We start from the raw sequence: 18,522 nt of genomic DNA on the forward strand, positions 1-18,522 counted from the left end.
GGCCTTCTATAGTTATGCAAAGAATCTCCATGGCAATACCCAGATTTGCTCTGAGCTACTGCACAATGGTACCTCCTATACCGAGCCAACAGATATTGCCAATATACTGGCCAACAGATTCAGTGCCAACTTTACCCCTCTCTCCCCCACCAAAGAACCAATCACAACACCAGTAGATTGCCAGGCACCCAGTATTACTGCTGCACAGGTTAAAACAGCACTGTCCAAGACCAAGAATACAGCTTCTATGGGACCTGACAATATCCCTGGCTGTGTTCTATATGAACTACAGAGTGAACTGGCACCTCATCTGTGTGCCCTGTTCAATCACAGCCTCTCCTCAGGCTTTGTCCCTACTGAATGGTGCACTGCTACAGTCAGCCCTCTCCACAAAGGAGGAGCAACTACAGACCCTGGGAACTATTGCCGCATTAGCCTGATGAGTCTGATATGCAAAGCTATGGAACGCATCATCACGGACCTAATAAACAAGAATATAGGGAATCTCCAAACCCTGGATTCGGCATAGTTTGATTTTGTGAATGGTAGATCATGTCTGCTCAACTTGGTCGACTTCTTTGAGTCAGTCACCAGAGCTGTAGATGATGGCAGGGTGATTCATACAGCCTACCTTGATCTGGCCAAAGCCTTTGATCTAACACTGTGCTATACACAGCCTTTGATACCATTCCCCACTCAGGTATCATAGAAAAACTCACTAAGCTAGGCATCAACCCCTATACCACTAGGTGGGTTGCAAACTGGCTCACAGATGGAACCCACAGTGTGAAAGTAGCAGACTCCAAGTCAGACTACCGACCAGTCACAAGTGGACTCCCACAGGGTTCGGCCCTGGGTCCTCTCCTGTTTGGTATCTACTTTTCTGAAGTCTAGTCCAACACGAAGGGACTCTAGCTGACAAAGTTCACAGACGATTGCAAGTTGGGAGCTATTATTAACTCCCCAGGTGATGTTGACATCCTACAGAAAGGCCTCACTGAGACCAACGACTGGTGTCAGAACCATGGCTTTAAGCTAAATGCCAAAAAATGTGCTGTCATCCCCTTTGGGAAAAACCCGGTTCCCATGAATCATCACAGTGATGGTTGTTCACTGAACACAGAAGGCGTTATAAGACATCTGGGAACACAGGTTGACAGCAACCTCTCTTTTGACCATCACATTGCCACCATGGTCAGAAAGTCCTTCTATGTGGCACATCTCATTACTAAGGCATTTGCATCCAGGAAGAAAGAAGTCATTGCCTTCCTCTACTCTTCCCTCATTAGGCCAATCATCGAGTACAATGCCCCATTTAGTATGTACCTTACTAGACACCTACAATAACTAGAGAGGCCCCAAAATTTCCTCACTAAGAGGATCCTAAGCCTTAAACACTTGTCCTATATGGACAGACACAAAAAACTCCAACTATTCTCTGTTTCATATCACCTACTTAGAGGCAATCTCTGCTTGACTTACAAAGCCATGTCTGACACAACTCTGTTAGAAATGCTACATCTAAAGAAATCCCAATCTCTCTGCACCACACACTCCAGAGACCTCAACCTTATTACCACAATCAACAGGACAAACTGGAGGGACAGGTTTATAACCCAGAGACTGCCCATGCTATAGAATAGACTTCCCATACATTTCAAACAGAGCACCTCACTGGCCCTCTTCAAGAGAAATTTTGATGAGTGGATGGGGAATAGAAAATTCACCCCGGGGATCACTCCAGTGATTCTACTTGACAGAGGCACTGGGAACTAATGTTGGGTGGCACGATGCCAGGGTAATCCTATGGGCTTGGCTTGTAAAGGCTCCAGGGCCATTAACCTAGTACATATCTATGAACCTCTGAACCTAAGTACAGCAAAAGAAAAGAATAATTTATTCTAACAGCAAACATAATTCAGTAGCAGTTGAACTTATTTTACTTTCCCAATGAGGGAAGGTAAAATGCCGAGGTCTCATAACTGCTGCTTCAGTTACTTTTGCTACTTGAGTCATTATTTATTTATTTTTTTTATTTTCATATAATTAACATTTTTTACGCTCACTAAACTGTTGCATTACAGGGAGTGTAAAGAACACGGCAGACATTTGTTTCCTTAGTCAATCACCTGTGTTTCACGGTAGCTTAAATGTTGCTGCTGTGAAGTCACAGACTTGATATTGGCCTTGCCTTCTATATTAATACCCTGTTGAAGAATTTCTGTTCTACAACAGAGTATTCAATGTGAGATACATGTATTTTCTAAGGTATTTTAATGTCTTAGACTGCTATGAAATTATTTACACGTACAACCGTTCATTCTATTTTGCAGAAACATGTCTAGCGATCAAATGGTGACCAATCTGCAGCAGATATACCTTATGTAAGACTGTATGAGAAAGTTTGTCCTTTCTAGTATGTTTAGTGATCTTATTTCATTTATAATGTAGTTTTGTACCTCCTAGAGTATATAAACAAAACATAGTGGCACTGATCCCAACTGCCCACCCCCATTGAGACAAACAAGCATAGTCTGTAGCAGATACATTATAAAAGGAATGGGAAGGAAGGAAGGTTATAGCCAAAATAATCAGTATGTAACAAAAACAGGTTAGGAAGAGAGGGAATGTCACATGAGAAAATCAGGAAAGTTGTAATTTCCCTTCAACTGGTTTTAACAGCTATGTAATGAAAAGAAAGTTTGCAAAAGTTTATACATTTGTAATTATACTTTGTAAATACTACTCACTCTATATAATCACATATATACTTTGTAAATACTACTTAGACCATTGTATCACATTGCCTTTTCTTTGGAACTTGCATATTCATCTATGTTTGTATTTATGACTATTATATAATTGTCACTGAAAATGGAGCTTTTCTCTCTGGGCCTCTACTGAAAACGGGCTCTTCCAGGCCCAGTGGACTACACCAGTCATCAAACTGAAATAAATAAAATAATAAATAAATAAATGCATTTTATAACTTCTGGTTACAGAGGAGAAGAACTAACCCTTCATTATTTCAGTTCTGCCTCCAGCCAATATTGCAGTTTAAGTAAACGAATTGTGATACTAAACTGCTGGGACAGACACACACAACATTCATCTATATTGCCATTAGATTGGATTCATGTAGCAGCTCAAGTCCAACAGATTTGTAGAGGACATGTGGAAACTATGTGACTGTAGGACACGGTCCTCGAGGAATATGACAGGGGTTAATTCATACTGTATCAGTGTTCTGATAGGGGAAGTCAAGGATTAATCTCAGGGATATGGAATGGGTAGTGAATTCTAACAATGCCAACTGTGCTGATAGTATACTTATGTATTTTTCTATTTGTGGAAGCATAAGCAATGGTATACAGAGACACATCATATAAAACCATAAGTGTAAGGGTTAGATGTAATAAAAGTAAAGTTTAGAGATGTATACAAAAAGAAAACTCAGTCTCTGTTCTCAGTCTCTTATTTGCTAGTCTATGAAGCCACCAAATTCCTGGTTCTCACTCCTGTGACAGTATGTCATAAAGACTCTCCACCCTGTTGCCCTTAACCCTCATGGTTATGTGACTATAAAATTAAAGAAGATAATAAATGAGCTTAAGAAGGAACTGGTGTTTCTGTTGCAAGGTCAGTGGAGTATGGGTGCAGAAAGGAAAAAGCAGTTTGTCTTCACAATCAAAATGCTACCTACAGTCTACCCTATCAAGACTTGCTGGAAATCTGAAAAGTATTTAATCATACTTATCACCACTGTCATCATTCTTTCAGGAGATAACCACCTTAACCATAAATCTTTATACAATTTCAGTTTTACCAAACTGTTATCCATAGTAAGTTCAGTTCTGTGTAACATTAATGAGAAATTGTCACAACTGGAAATTTGAGATTACCATCACAGTCCAAAAATTCTCTGACATCCAGTCCTGAAAACAAACCAAGCATAGCAGCATAACAAATGACCTAAGTGACCATTGTCCTCTTCTTTTACTGATGCTTTAAGATTCAAAACGTCTCACCAAATGGCTCTATTCCTTCCTTTTTCTCTACTAACGTTGACAGTTTGGTAACTGTAGAACTACAATCCACCAAATGGACTGCATTCTACCTATGCACTGAGCCCTGCTTTTGCCTTATGTATCATCTTCAATATTTTAATTTTCAGAACAAACTATTTCATACAAACAGATTGTCTCGCTTTGTTCCATGAATAACGTCCACCATAAGAACATTAATGGAAAACAGAAACAAGGCATGGAAAGAATGGAAAAAGGATAAGCTTAACCATGCCAAACTAGAGGTCTAGAAGGAATTATGTCATACTATTATGTTGTACTACCTGAATACAAACTAATGAAGCAAAACTCTGAATTTTAGAAATGTTCAGTCGTCCTGCCCTGCAGTCTCTAACAAATTCTGAAATAATTTAAAATCACTTTCTTCAAATAAGATAGTTCCTAAAGCCCATTTCTCTTCATTCCTTTTACCTGGCATGGGAAATACTGTGCACTCTAATATGACTTCTACTTATTTATTTATTTATTTATTTATTTATTTATTTATTTATTTATATTTGTTGACCGGGAGTCTCCGACTGGATGTAGGTCCATTTTCAGCCCAGGGAGAAAAAGCTCCACAGTTAAAATAAACAGGCAGTAGTTACATTGGATTACATAGCGATTAACAATTTACATAGCAATTACTTACAACATATTTACAGAGGAAGAGCATAGTACATCAGTAGACAACTAGAATCTTTATCTGTGAAGTACATAACAGACATTAACAAATGTTATTATACAGCAGGAACGTCTTATTGTAAGTACCAGGCTTACGAGCATCTGAGCTTGTACTTCTGCAACTACCTTCTGCTGTTTCACCATAACAGTTGTTGCTAACCCACTTGACCCTTTACACAAAATCAATTCCTACCCTTCTTTCTACATTATAACACTTTCTTACAAGTATATTTCATAATTGCTTTCTTCTTTTAATTAAAAGTTCAATCCTAACTTTCACTACCTGCAGCCTAAAATACTGATTTCCAGAACTGCCTATATCTTTAAATCCGTAGCTGCCATTTGTAACTTATCTCTTATAACAGGCTCTAGTCTTCCAAGCTACAAGCATGCTCTCATTTTACCCCTTCCTAAAATCCCTGAAACTAAAGTTGCCCACTGACTGTAGACCGATTGGAAATCTATGTCATTTAGCAACAGTCTTTGAAAAGCTAATAAATTAGCAATCGCTAGAATATATCTGAAAATATTCCTTACTTTCTGATAGATAAAATATATTTCACACAAATTATAGACTGCAATAATAACCTCACAAATCTACACCAACATGGAAAAAGGTACCCTAAATGGAGTAATCTCTTTTGAAACTGTAAACCATGGCCTGTTATTCCAAAGATTATCAGACAATGAATTTTCCAGTGAAGTTATCTTCTTGGTTCAGGAATGAATTGTGCAATAGAATTTTTACTGTCAATAAACATAATTCCTACTGAGTTGTTGGAGATATCTCCACTGGTGTCTTTCAGTCTCTGTCTTTAGCCCTCTACTTTTTACTCTGCACCATTAGCATCTCCAGGACCTTACCTACCAAAAATTTACTATGTATGCTGTAGAAATGGCTTTCACGGCTGCCCACAAGGTTTCTGACCAGATAGCTAAGTCCGTAGTGTGGAACTGGCTACCTAATAATAAACTTGCTGTCAATGCTACTAAATCCAATGCTGTGCTTTTTGGTACATCTGAAATATTAGCCAGTGTTATAGCACTATCTATAACAGATACTACTCAAATGTTACTTTCTTAACCAGTGTTATAGCACTATCTATAATGGATCCTACTCAAATGTTACTTCCCTTTACTTCACATCAAAAATACCTTGGACTACTGTTAGATAACATTCTAACATTTTTATGATAGTGCATATGTATCTACTTCACAGGTCATAAAACAAGTCAAAGGTGGCTTCAGCATTTCACATCTGCTTACAGCAGAAGCTAAAAGTGCCATTACTATTAATGCATTTCTTACTCTATACCAATAAACATTAACTCACTCTCAGGTAAAAACACTTCCACGCTACAGAACACAGAAAATAAAATTCTTTGAGCTATACATAGGTTCATAGGTATGTACTAGGCTAATGGTCCTACAGCCTTTAAAAGCCTGGCCCATAGAAGTGCCTGGCATTGTGCTACCCAGTATTAGTTCCCAGTGCCTATATCAAGTAGAGCCACTGGAGTGATCCCCGGAGTAAACTTTCTACTTCCCATCCACTCATCAAGATTTCTCATGAAGTGGGCCAGTGAAGTGCTCTGTTTGACATGTATGGGAAGTCTATTCCAGAACAGGGTCAGTCTCTGGGTTATGAACATGTCCCTCCAGCATGTGATGTTGATTGTGGTAATGAGGCTGAGGTCGCTAGAGTGTGTGGTGTGGAAGGATTGGAATTTCTTTAGATGTAGCATTTCAAACAGAGCTGGGTCAGACATGGCTTTGTAAGTCAAGCAGACATCGCCTCTTAGTAGATGATATGAGATGGAGAATAGCTGCAGTTTTTTGAGTCTGTCCATGTAGAACATGTGTTTAAGGCCTAGGATCCTCTTCGTGCCTCTTCTTCTGGACGCCATTGTATTACTATAAATAAAGCAAAAGATACCTGTTACCACAAGGTTACACATCCTTCTCATAACTCTCATAAATCTCATATTTAAACATCTTAATGAAAGTGCTGTTCATCTCTTGGTAACAAGTTTTCACAGTATGAAACCAACTTTAATCTTAGAAGTTTTATGACTTTAAAATTAAACAGACCTCAGTTTCCTCAAATTATTGCTAAAAGGTTATTTTACAGTCCTTTTCCAGCCACCTGAAATTCACTGACTAATGATATCACAGCTGTGGATAATCTCATTCTTTTAAAGAAAAACATGAAATATCACTTAGTTCAAGAATACAAATCTCCATGCTTTAGAGAATTTGGATGATGTACTACGTAACTGATATTGACAATCTGGGCCAGATTCCAAAAGATCAGTGTAATCATGCAAAATATGCTGATTATGGCTCAAGAACTCCACTAAGCCATATAATAAGTAAATGAAATGCAATATAGAATTAGCATATAGGTGAGCAATATTAACTGAGCAACAACAGAAAAAGCATAACAGTTGAAAGTTCTAAACTATTAATATAAAATAAAATACATGCAGGATGCTAAAAGCAGCATAGAAAAGGAAAAGTAAGCCACTCCAGAAAAAGTGCAAAAGTGGTAATGTGGCAGATATTTCACACGTGTAGCAAAAACTTGTGTTGGTTATACTGTAGATGAATGTAGGAAGTCGTATACCAATGTAGAGTGGTGTCAGTCTGTCACATGCAATCTACATAAAAATTGATAGGACATAAATATACAAATATATACTTATGTGCACTCGGAATATTTGGATTTCACTTGGTAGATGAGGGCATTTAAAAAAAACATTTTGGTGATGTAGCATGTCAGCAATTCTGTATCAAAAAATTAAGTGGGGAGTGGGACAAAGGGGACCACACATAATGTGAGGGAGATGGGAAAGTAGATAGACAGAGGAACATGTATATTTGTATATATTTTTTGTGAGAATAATCCCCCCTTTTTTCAGAAATGAAGGATTTCTGAGTTGTTAGTAAATGAGAGAGGATACATGGGGTGGGAAGAAACATATAACATATAGAAGTCTACAGTGGTAAAATGCAAAAAGGGTACAGCACATAAACAATAAACATACAAACAGTAGAAAAACAAAGTCAGCATTCCTGGAACCACACACTTCAGGAACTCAAGTAAATCCTTACAGTAAATGTCTGTAAAACACTTTGGGAGTGGTAAAAACACTTTTTATTAAACCAAAATAAGAAATAGATAAGCGCTTTCATCAAGAACCTTCTTAACTTCATCAGATAAGAGAAAATCCAGAAAAACACTCTTAAGTACATTCTGCAAGAGCATTACTTACGTAATAAACCAACCCCATCATACTGACTAAAAAGGACCTCCCTGAACTCATAAATATTCATGAAATGCAATCATAAAAATATTCTTAAAAAGACACCCTTTAAAACCAGCATTTAAATGTCATTAGCAAGTGCAAAAATGCTGAAAATAAATATAAATACAAATACACACATAATGTAGAAAATCTATAAAATGGTCTGTATATAAAAATGAAAGTATATATAAAAATGTATATACATATTTTTTTATATTTTTTTATATATTTTACCTTTCCATTGCTTTTAGTTTTAACAGGCAAGCAATGGAGAGTGAATCATTTAATCCCAGCCATTGCCCCGCATTTAGGCAGACTGCCAAATTAATTCTTTCTTTTCCAAAAGCAGCCCCCATGGGCCACCTCTTTTATCCAAGTCAACAGTGTCCACAATGAAAAATTTGAAAGAGAGGTCTGATTTTTCTGTGCAGTGTTTACTCAAGTTATTTGTGGATTTCCCAAGTCTGATATCCCTTAAATGCTTATAAATTCTGTTTATAAATTTCCTCTCGGTCTTTCTGACAGAAATATTCACATGAGTTACACATTGCACAATAAACAACTCTTTCAGTATGACAGTACACCTTCTTATTCACCTGTATTTTAAACCATTCACCAAGAATTTATGGCCTTCCATCACAAAACTACACTGAGCACAGAAACCACATTTTTTCATAGACCCTGCATGTACAAAATTTCTGTTAGACTCTAAAATGCATTTCAGGTTCATCCCTCTCTTAAAAACAATATTTGGTTTAGTTCCAACACATTCTCTGATATCCCTATCATTAAGCAATATAGCCCAATTTTTGAATAAAATATCCAACACATCCTTACTGTTACTATGTAAAGTAGTAATAAAAGTACATTTAAAATTTGAATTCTGTTCAACATTGGATTGGGTCAAGTCAGTTTCTACTCCATTAACCAAACAGCCATCAATAGGGGGCATGCCCTGGGCAGGTATCAGCTCATGGTGACCTAACAAGAGTTTTAAAAAAACTCTTTCTCTTTTGTTGACCACCTCAATCAAGACTTCATTAAAGAGCCATAACAGGTAACCCCTCTTGCAAAACATAGCTTTTAGATGGTCACACTCATCTAAGAGTTATCAAACAAACTAACCATCTGGGCTGCCCTTACAAATTGGCCATTTACTACCCCTCTTTTTTGTTTAAATGGGTGTGCACTATCAAAATGCAGAAAGCTGTTTGAATAGGTTGCTTTCCTATGAATTTGTGCTACAAAGGCCTTCAACTGTAGTAAGATGTCCAAATACGCTATTTGTTCATTGTTAACCTTATGTGTGAACTTTAAAAAACTGGTTGTGCCATTGACATATTCTAAAAACAGGGGTATCTCTTCTTTCGGACCATTCCAAGAAATAAAGACATTGTCCAAGAACCGTGTATACAATGTACAGAACTTAAACCATGGGGTTTTCATTAAAAATCTCCTTTCCCATTCTAACATAATTATGTTGGCATACAAACCACCGCATGCTGACCCCATTGCCATGACTTCAATTTGTAATAACAGTTCATTATTGAATAGAGGTAGTAAAGGTTCATGTTGCACAAAGTCCTTCATTCTGATGTCCATAGGTGGTTGGTCTAAGTCTTTATGTATCTTGGGTTACCCAAGATACATAAAGACTTAGACCAACCACCTATGTGGCCCATAGTTTATGCAAGGGGCTCCATTACCCACCCTATAACCAAATTCTTGGGCATCAGATTGAAGGACTTTGTGCAACATGAACCTTTACTATGTAAGGACTCATGGGACTTTTTGAAAAGGATTAATGTGTTATAATTTGATGAAACAGTCAGTTTCATCACAATCGATGTCAGAGATTTATATATGGTAATACCACATACCATAGGCATGGAAAGGTTTTGTGAATTGTTGATGGGTAAGGGTCTTCCCCAGCCACTGGTTAACACCTATGAAACTTTATTCAAACTAGTACTCATAAATAATTTCATTCTATTCAATAATGAACTGTTTTTACAAACTGAAGGTGTGGCAATGGGGTCAGCGTGTGGTGGTTTGTATGCCAACATAATTATGTTGGAATGGGAAAGAAGATTTTTAATTTACAGGTCTACTTACTAAGTAGAAACCCCTCAAGGATCTCACCTTCTAGAAATGCTGCCAGTAGGGCGGTCTCTCACCAAACAGCTGCATCATGCATACTACTGGTATGTGTGCATCAAGTTAAAAATGAGGGTCTCTGCTAAGCACACTAAATGACAATTAATAGGTGACCATCCCATTCTGTTAAACTAACATTCTGCTTTGTATCCAGAAGGGGTGCTTATTCAAATGTGAGTGCAATCAATTGCACTGCAGTCTTGGAGAAAGTTGGCTATGGGACAGATCCATTCCATGCCAGCCTGGTGCTCCTTTGATGTTGCAGAGAAGTGGAAGAACCCATCTGCCTTGCTGCACATGACTTCCAGGAACTGTTCTATTATGTGATTAGCAGCTGTCTGGAACACCCCTGTAGTATGAACCATATGCCACTGGAATATCCCAGAGGCCAGTATAACAGGCTCAGACACAGCTTTGTTTCTACTGGGACTGGGTTACTCTGCAATGTATGTAAGGACATCTGGGGTGCACACATCCCCCCACACAGCCTGCATCAGCTCTCTATCTAATTTATACTTATCTATTATTTCTTGATCAGAGAGCTTGTGTTAATTACAGCTTACATCACTGCTGTGTTAGCTATCTGCAAATAGGGTGCATTTGCAGGTGGTATACCAATTAACCCTGTAAAGTCCAATCCTGCTGGAGTGCATTGGCAGCATAACTCATTTCATCAGGCATTCTGTTGAATTTGCAGTTAGAGTTTTCAATATCATCTGTAATTTTGAAAGATAAATTAAGTGTAAGTAGCCTCCATCTATTGCTTGCCATAAAGCAATGGCATACTAGTTTGTTACAGTTTATCATTTCTGGGCACACACACTGTGTTTTGGGAACAGGACAAGTGTGCGGAATCCACAATGAGCATACACCATACTCATTAGTATATGCCCTTAACTTTCAGTTGATTTTAGAATCACATCTACTCAGTTCGCTGAACTCTTTCGTAAGGTCACTTAATTTTGTGAAACTTTCTTTTGGAATCTTTGACTTCTCAACTGTAGTTGGTATATGATGTTTGGTAATTCAACATTTTTGTATACAGTATGCAAATAATGTTCCTTGCCTGTTTTTGCTACTTGATTTTCTTTGTTGCCTTTGGCCAGTGTTGTGACTGAAAAGGATCCTGCACCTGTCACCCAGTTAAAAAGCATATAAATAGAAATTAAATTAAAAACGTCTATTACATTTTCTAAGAATTGCAAGGGACATGAAACAAAATATTACCATATAATTACTAGACCAATAAAACCCACTCTCCAGAACTAAAAATCTGCAGCTATAAATATAGCCATCTTAAATATAAAATAAATTCACCTTGCATTAATGACAAGAGAGTTTAAACCAGTTTAGCACCTAAGACTCATAGATAACTAACTCCCCACCAGACAGAGAGAGAGCAGATAACACAAACAAAAAAAATTTGCTGTTGACTACCAGCTAGTATCGCCGACCTTCATTTTACTAGTACCATTTAAGCACAGTTTACAAGCTGTCTCCCAGAGTGATTAATTTATGTTTTACGCATCATTTTTTGAGATCCTAATGGCATTAAGAAGTCTACTTGACCAATTGGTCCAGTCAATAAATGTCTGTTTTGTGACAGTTCACAGGTCAAAGCACTTCACTTATACCTTGACTTGTAGTGATCTCTGGGTTTGATTTATTCTGAGGTAAGATGCTTGAAATATAGTGATTAAAAGAAAATAGATTATTAATTACTTTGTAGTTAAGTAGTTTAGACAGTAAGAGATACAGCACTACTTTGGGGAATTTGCAATCAAACATTTGATTTACAAACCTGATAAAACAAAGACAGAAGAATCCTATATGCCATCAGTTTGGTCTGTGTGAAACAAGAGATATGACTTATCCAAAATTTTCTGCAAATTACCGTAGAGAACTCTGTATGCCTAAATGTATACATCAACATTTGTGAAGGATCAGCCAGCAACACTGATGCAGCCATATAAAGACCTGACTAGGATTCAGATGACTTGAATTTCAGTAGTAGCACAGATGCTAGTGGATCTAAAGGTGGAGAGGAGAGAAACAGAATTACCTGACCACCTCTCTTAAGGAGCACAAAATCATGTGACAGAGTTCCTGGCAAAGACTAGAGACCACATGGCAGCGCTGGGTTCAAGGAGGCAATAATCTTGAGGGATATGTCACTTGCAGATCTAAATTGCAAGCTGAACTTTGGATGTATTGCTATGGGGTTAGAGCTAAATGAAAAAAATAACCATCCCTGCTGGCTACCTAAATGACAGCCCTTCTCACTCGCATCTATATTACACAATTGAACTTTTAAAAGTTCGAACATCATATGGTTGACACCATATGATTGAACTTTTAAAAGTTCGAAAATGTAATAAAAAAAAAACAAAGAAACAACCTACCTGAACGGTTTAAGCAGGGAGGCAAGCACCCCTGCACCCCCCCATGTGGGGGGCTGTGCCCCCACATCCCCCACTCTTTAAATATACCAACTCCAAGATCTCACTACAGTGCAGAAAAGGGAAATCTTCCCATTCCGCACTATAGGGAGATCTCCATTGAAACGTTCAAACTTTTAAAAGTTCAATCATATGGTGTCAACCATATGACGTTCGAACTTTTAAGAGTTCGACAACGTGATATAGACCCTTCTCACTCAGCTCAGCTGAGAAAAAAAGATGGCAGTTGTTTTAAAATTGTTAGTAGGGAGGATCTTCTGTAGAAAATACTGAAGTGCGGAGGGGCTAGCTTTATTTCAGACCTGCTGGTCTGTTTGTGATAGCAGTGTGGGGCACAAAAGTTAAAAAAACACCCTTACCATCCACAAATGGTTTGGTGGAGTTTATCTCTCTTCTGAAATATCACAATAGCACACAGGCAGATCCTTTTAAGAGGGAATGGAATATGTGCATACCCAATCTCCTTTTTGCATACAGGGAACTGCCTTGAGAATCCACAGCTTTTTGACCATTTGAGCTACTTCATTGTCATAGGGTAGGTGGGTGCCTGTAGACTCAACTTTTGATGAGCAGGAGTGCAAAGACAGTTTCCCACAAAGAATGTGTCATGGAGTATGTACAAAATTTCGACATGTTTAGGGAGATGCATGAGAACCTAGCTCTAGCACAACAGCAACAAAAGGTTTAGTATGACCAGACAGCAAGACCAAGAGAATATACTGTCAGACAAATGATAAAGGTACTTATTCATATTTCATAAAATAAACCTTAAACAACATGGAGGACCTTTCACTGTTGTAAGGAAGTGGTAAGAAATGTTTCTTATGTGCTGCAATTTCTTATTTTTATGTTAAGTTGCCAGGCAGGAAGCAGAAACACAGATTTTACAGTGTTGACATAATGCCGACATGTCATGACAGAGAGTCATTGTCAATCAATATTTGCTCTGGATAATAGGAGGAATTGGGAGGATCATGTTGTAGATCTTCTTGATGCTTGGTATGACATTTCAGTGAATGGGGTAGTATTTTTACAACAGCTATCCCATGCCCAGGTTCATGAAACATAAGCAGTGACAAATTATCTGATTAATAGCTGGCTACCCTTAAGATCTTATGGCAAATGTATGCTAATGCTTTGGATTATGAATGACACCCGTTACACACAAATAAGCTTTATATCACAAACTACAGAACAGAGTTGTAATTATTAACTCCCTAAGATTTCACTCACCTCAATACAAGCCCTGTTTCCTCTAATGTAATTTTAGAATCAGTAACAGAGACTTAACCAAACTATTTTCCCATATATACCCACTACCCAAATGTTTCCCAGGAGGGGCTACTGTGTACAATCTTTCTATGAGCTAACCAACATTAAAATATAATAACTGTTAATCAAGCAGGCTGCTTTTAAAAAGGTCAGATACTATCAGTCAAGTCAATATTATAGGACAATAATAAATAATAATAAAATAAGAGCTCAGTCAGTAGCTTTTATGAATGAATACATAAATACATACTTTTCTTTACAAGTATTTGATTATGCATAAAAAAACAGTATTGCTGCACAGAGAGAATAAAATAAATGTTTTGTATGGATAGACAGAAGAAAAAGGATACAAAGAGCATTTTTTCCAATTACTTATTGTAGCTTACTGAAGTCTCAGCATGAAAATAAAGTCTAAGATTGTGATCCAGAAATCACTGGTTTAACTTTCTCCACAAGTTAGAATATATCTAGCACATGTAACCATCCCAGACAAAGAGAAAGGACGATAGCAGCTCTGATTCAGTATACACCACAGAGATTAGAGAGATTTCCAATCCAAATAACGGTCTCATACAAAAAAGAAAGGAAAGGACAGCAGCAGCTCTGATTCAGTATACACCACAGAGATTAGAGAGATTTCCAATCCAAATAACGGTCTCATACAAAAAAGAAAGGAAAGGACAGCAGCAGCTCTGGCTCACAACAGTCCATGGAGGCTAGACAGATCTCAAACACTAACACAATCTCTCTTTCCTTTAAAACCAGCTGCTAGAATGCATGGACAGTCCTATTCTATGATGATGATGTAATGAAGTTTGTGAAGGAAGCAGTGAGCATGGAAACAGTAGCAAAATGTACTGTGAAAATAGAAATATACATATCTAATAAAACACAAATCTATTTGCATTTTTACATCCAAGGGAGCTGGCATGATAAAGTTTGTGATTCTGCCGCCTGTCTGGCAACTCTACCATATAATTCATTTTGCCTACCTACATTTAGAAATTAAAGTCGTTGTATATTTCACTATGTGTTTTGAATGTAAAGCTGTTTTCTTTTAATAGTATGGAACTGTTTGCTCAATAAACTCATTTATTGTTGCCATACTTACTGTTTCCATAACAAGCTGCAGCATTACCTCACATGAAATGAAACTGTATGTGCATTCTATCAGCCAGTTTTAAAAAGAAAGACAGAATCCAAAATCTAATTATTTTTGAAGTACCTCTAACCAAAACAGATTATAGAATCAGAACTGTTGCTCTCTTTCTTTTTGCCACAGACAGTTATTTGGACTTGTGAAATTATAACTTGCTGAAAAGGATAAACAAGGATTCATGGATAATATACTTCTTGGGCTTGATTTTCACAGAGGCTTCAGTCATTAACAATAAATTATTGGAAATAATAGCAACAAATGCAGTTTTTTTTATCAGTCTGTCTGAAACAGTCTCTTTTCCATGTGCATCTGCAACAGTGTCATATGTGTCGACTCAATTCTTTTTATAAGGAGAGTTTTAATTTCTTCATTTTTAAAATCTTATGGCTGACATTTTATTTTACTTGTGAAGAGTGTATACACAGTTTTGGTGTAATTGTTGGTATCCACCCCTTTTCGAATGAAGACTGCTTGGCTATTATGTATTATTTATTGTTTATTGATATTATTATTTTGTTTAGTATGTTTGAAGATTGGGAAAGCCCTCTGCACACAAATTTGCCTTTAGAGGGGTGACCTGGAAGCACTCTCTTGTTAAGAGAACTGTTCAGAGTCACACAACAGGCAAACAGAGGTGGAAGAAATCACACCCTGTACCCTAAACTACAAGAAGCAGCTTGTACCAGCTCAGAAATGTAATCCTCTGCGGTAACTGCCAGAACTATTATTATAAGACTAGTATTATAAGTTAACATCTTGGTTACATACTGGAAAAGTTCTCAGAAATTGTAATCATGTTGTCAAATTAGTAATATGATGGGTGGCAGTATGCACCATGAAGATGAGAAAAGGTTACTCTCACAGGAGAGCTATCAGTAGCACCTCCTGTGAAAAATTGTGAGAGTGTGTGTTTTAGTAAATAGTTTGGTTAGGTCACAGTTGGTCTTGGCAAGTTAGCAGTGGAAAGCACTGGGCTCAAACTATGATAGGTAAACTCCTGTGGAGTCAGTGATTATAATGTCGTTTTGTTGGTGGGCAGTGTAAAGCTTATGTGAAAGTGTCAGGTTTTGGTCATAACCCAAGGCAGTAGTAGTGTACATTTACATATCTTGCATATATAAATGGTGAAATTGATGCAAGATTCAAGACTCATAAGCACTGACCCTCATTATTTTAATTCCCTGATGTGAATTGAGTCTAAATAAAATGTCTAAATTTAATCCAAAACAAAACATCATAAAAAAAGAAAAACAAATCTGTGTTTTTGCAAGGGGGCAATCCCCCCAATAAGCCCCATGCCCCCTACTAGTTATATAACCCAACTGCAAAACTGGATAACAGTGGAGAAAACATCAAACTCCCACAATCGCTGTGTACAGTCTTGCAAAGACCTGCACATTGCAGCATTCCTGTAGCTGTATCATGAAATGTAATAAAAGATTCACTTGTACCATCATCACAAAACTAAATTTACATTGCCAAAAATTGTATTACTATATTAAAATAAACATCAGTGCAATGCTTAGAATCTAAAATTATACCAACTGTATTTAGACCAAACGCATGGCACCCGGTGGAGTTAAGTACCACAATCCACACAACTGATGCAGCTTAGTAACAGCAGTGCCATTTCTAAGGCCCATGCCACGTTTGCCACCTGTTTGTTGGCAGCAGTGGGAGTCAAGCCTCATCCATTCATCATATATTTACATTTTATTTAATTTATCTGTTGGCCAGGTAAGCCCACTATGCAGAGTTGCCCCATTTTTAGGAGCAACCTCAAGCGTTGCCATTATGTGACTTACTCACAGTCATACAGTAGACAAACGAAGATGGAAGAAATCAGACCCTGTACCCTGGGCACAGGGAGCAGCTTATTAACAGCTCAGAGCCTAAGTCCCCTGCACAAACTGCCAGAAATGCCAGCTGCATCTGTTTGTCACACATGTGAAAGTAAAGTGTCACTAATTTGCTGACTTGGTGATTAATCAATATAAACATACACACACACACACACACACACACACACACACACACACACACACACACACATATATATATATATATATATATATATATATATATATATATATATGGGTACATGTCAGTACATCGACAAGTTAGAAGATCGACATCCACTTCACCGACACATGAAATAATCAACACCGCAAATCACGGACATTTAACAGGTAAGAAGTTTAAATTTCGCTAATCATGCCTACCACACATGCATAACACTGCCACACTTACTAAAACATGGTAGGCATGATTAGCGAAATTTAAACTTCTTACCTGTTAAATGTCCGTGATTTGCGGTGTCGATTATTTCATGTGTCGGTGAAGTGAATGTCGATCTTCTAACTTGTCGATGTACTGACATGTACCCATATATATATATATATATATATATATATACACACACACACACACACACACACACACACACACACACACACACACACACACAGGTGATGTCATGGAGCTCAACAATTTTCACAGATATTTAGAGAACAGCACCAATTTTTTGGAGTTTACTATTCTAAGTAATGAAAGTCAAATGGACTTTTTAGATGTGAGAATACTACAAGATGAAGAAGGGAACATGGAAACCAGCCTGTTTAAAAAAGAATGTTGGAAGAACAATATACTACCAAGGAACAGCATGCATCCAAAATATACAGATAGGAAAGTTATGAGAGGTCAATTTCCTTAGAACATCTAGGATACATTCGAATGATGTAACCCTTGATAGCGCTATGAATGATATGTCTGAACATTTGGAGGTGAGAGGATACAGAGAAGAGGAGATAGTGAGAGAGAGACAGAATGTGCTGTTAGAAAGAGAAACGAGAGGCAAGCCATACCTGAAAGGAAAACGGGAAGGTGCACTTTCAAGAAATGACAAGAATGAGCAAAGAGAAGTTAAAATAATTCTCACACATACAACAGATACTGAGGGGATATGTAATATTATTCGAAGAAACTGGAAGATACTATTGTCAAATGAAGAATGCAAAGAAGTGATTGGAGAGGTACCCATGTTTTGTTATAGGAATGCAAATAATCTGAAAAATAGGTTATGCAAAGAAGATTATCTAGTACAACATGTCAACTCTGATAGAAGAGGGACATTCCCATGTAGAAGGTATACTATGTGCAGGTATATATGCACAGAGAACAGTTTTGAGCATCCTATTACCAAAAAGAAATGCACCTGTGGTTTCTATGCTGACTGTAACACAAAAAAATATAGTATATCTGGCCACATGTTCATTGTGTGATCATTTCTATGTTGGAAAGACAGTAAGACAACTTAAGGAGAGACTATCCAAGCATATAAGTGACATCAGGCTCAAAGATTATAAGAATCCTCTTGCCAAACATATTAGGGACAATGAAGGACATAATTTTAAGTTTAG

The sequence above is a fragment of the Protopterus annectens genome, chromosome 11.part0, assembly GCF_019279795.1.
Source record: "Protopterus annectens isolate FY-2018-M chromosome 11.part0, PAN1.0, whole genome shotgun sequence".
Taxonomy (NCBI): Eukaryota; Metazoa; Chordata; order Ceratodontiformes; family Protopteridae; genus Protopterus; species Protopterus annectens.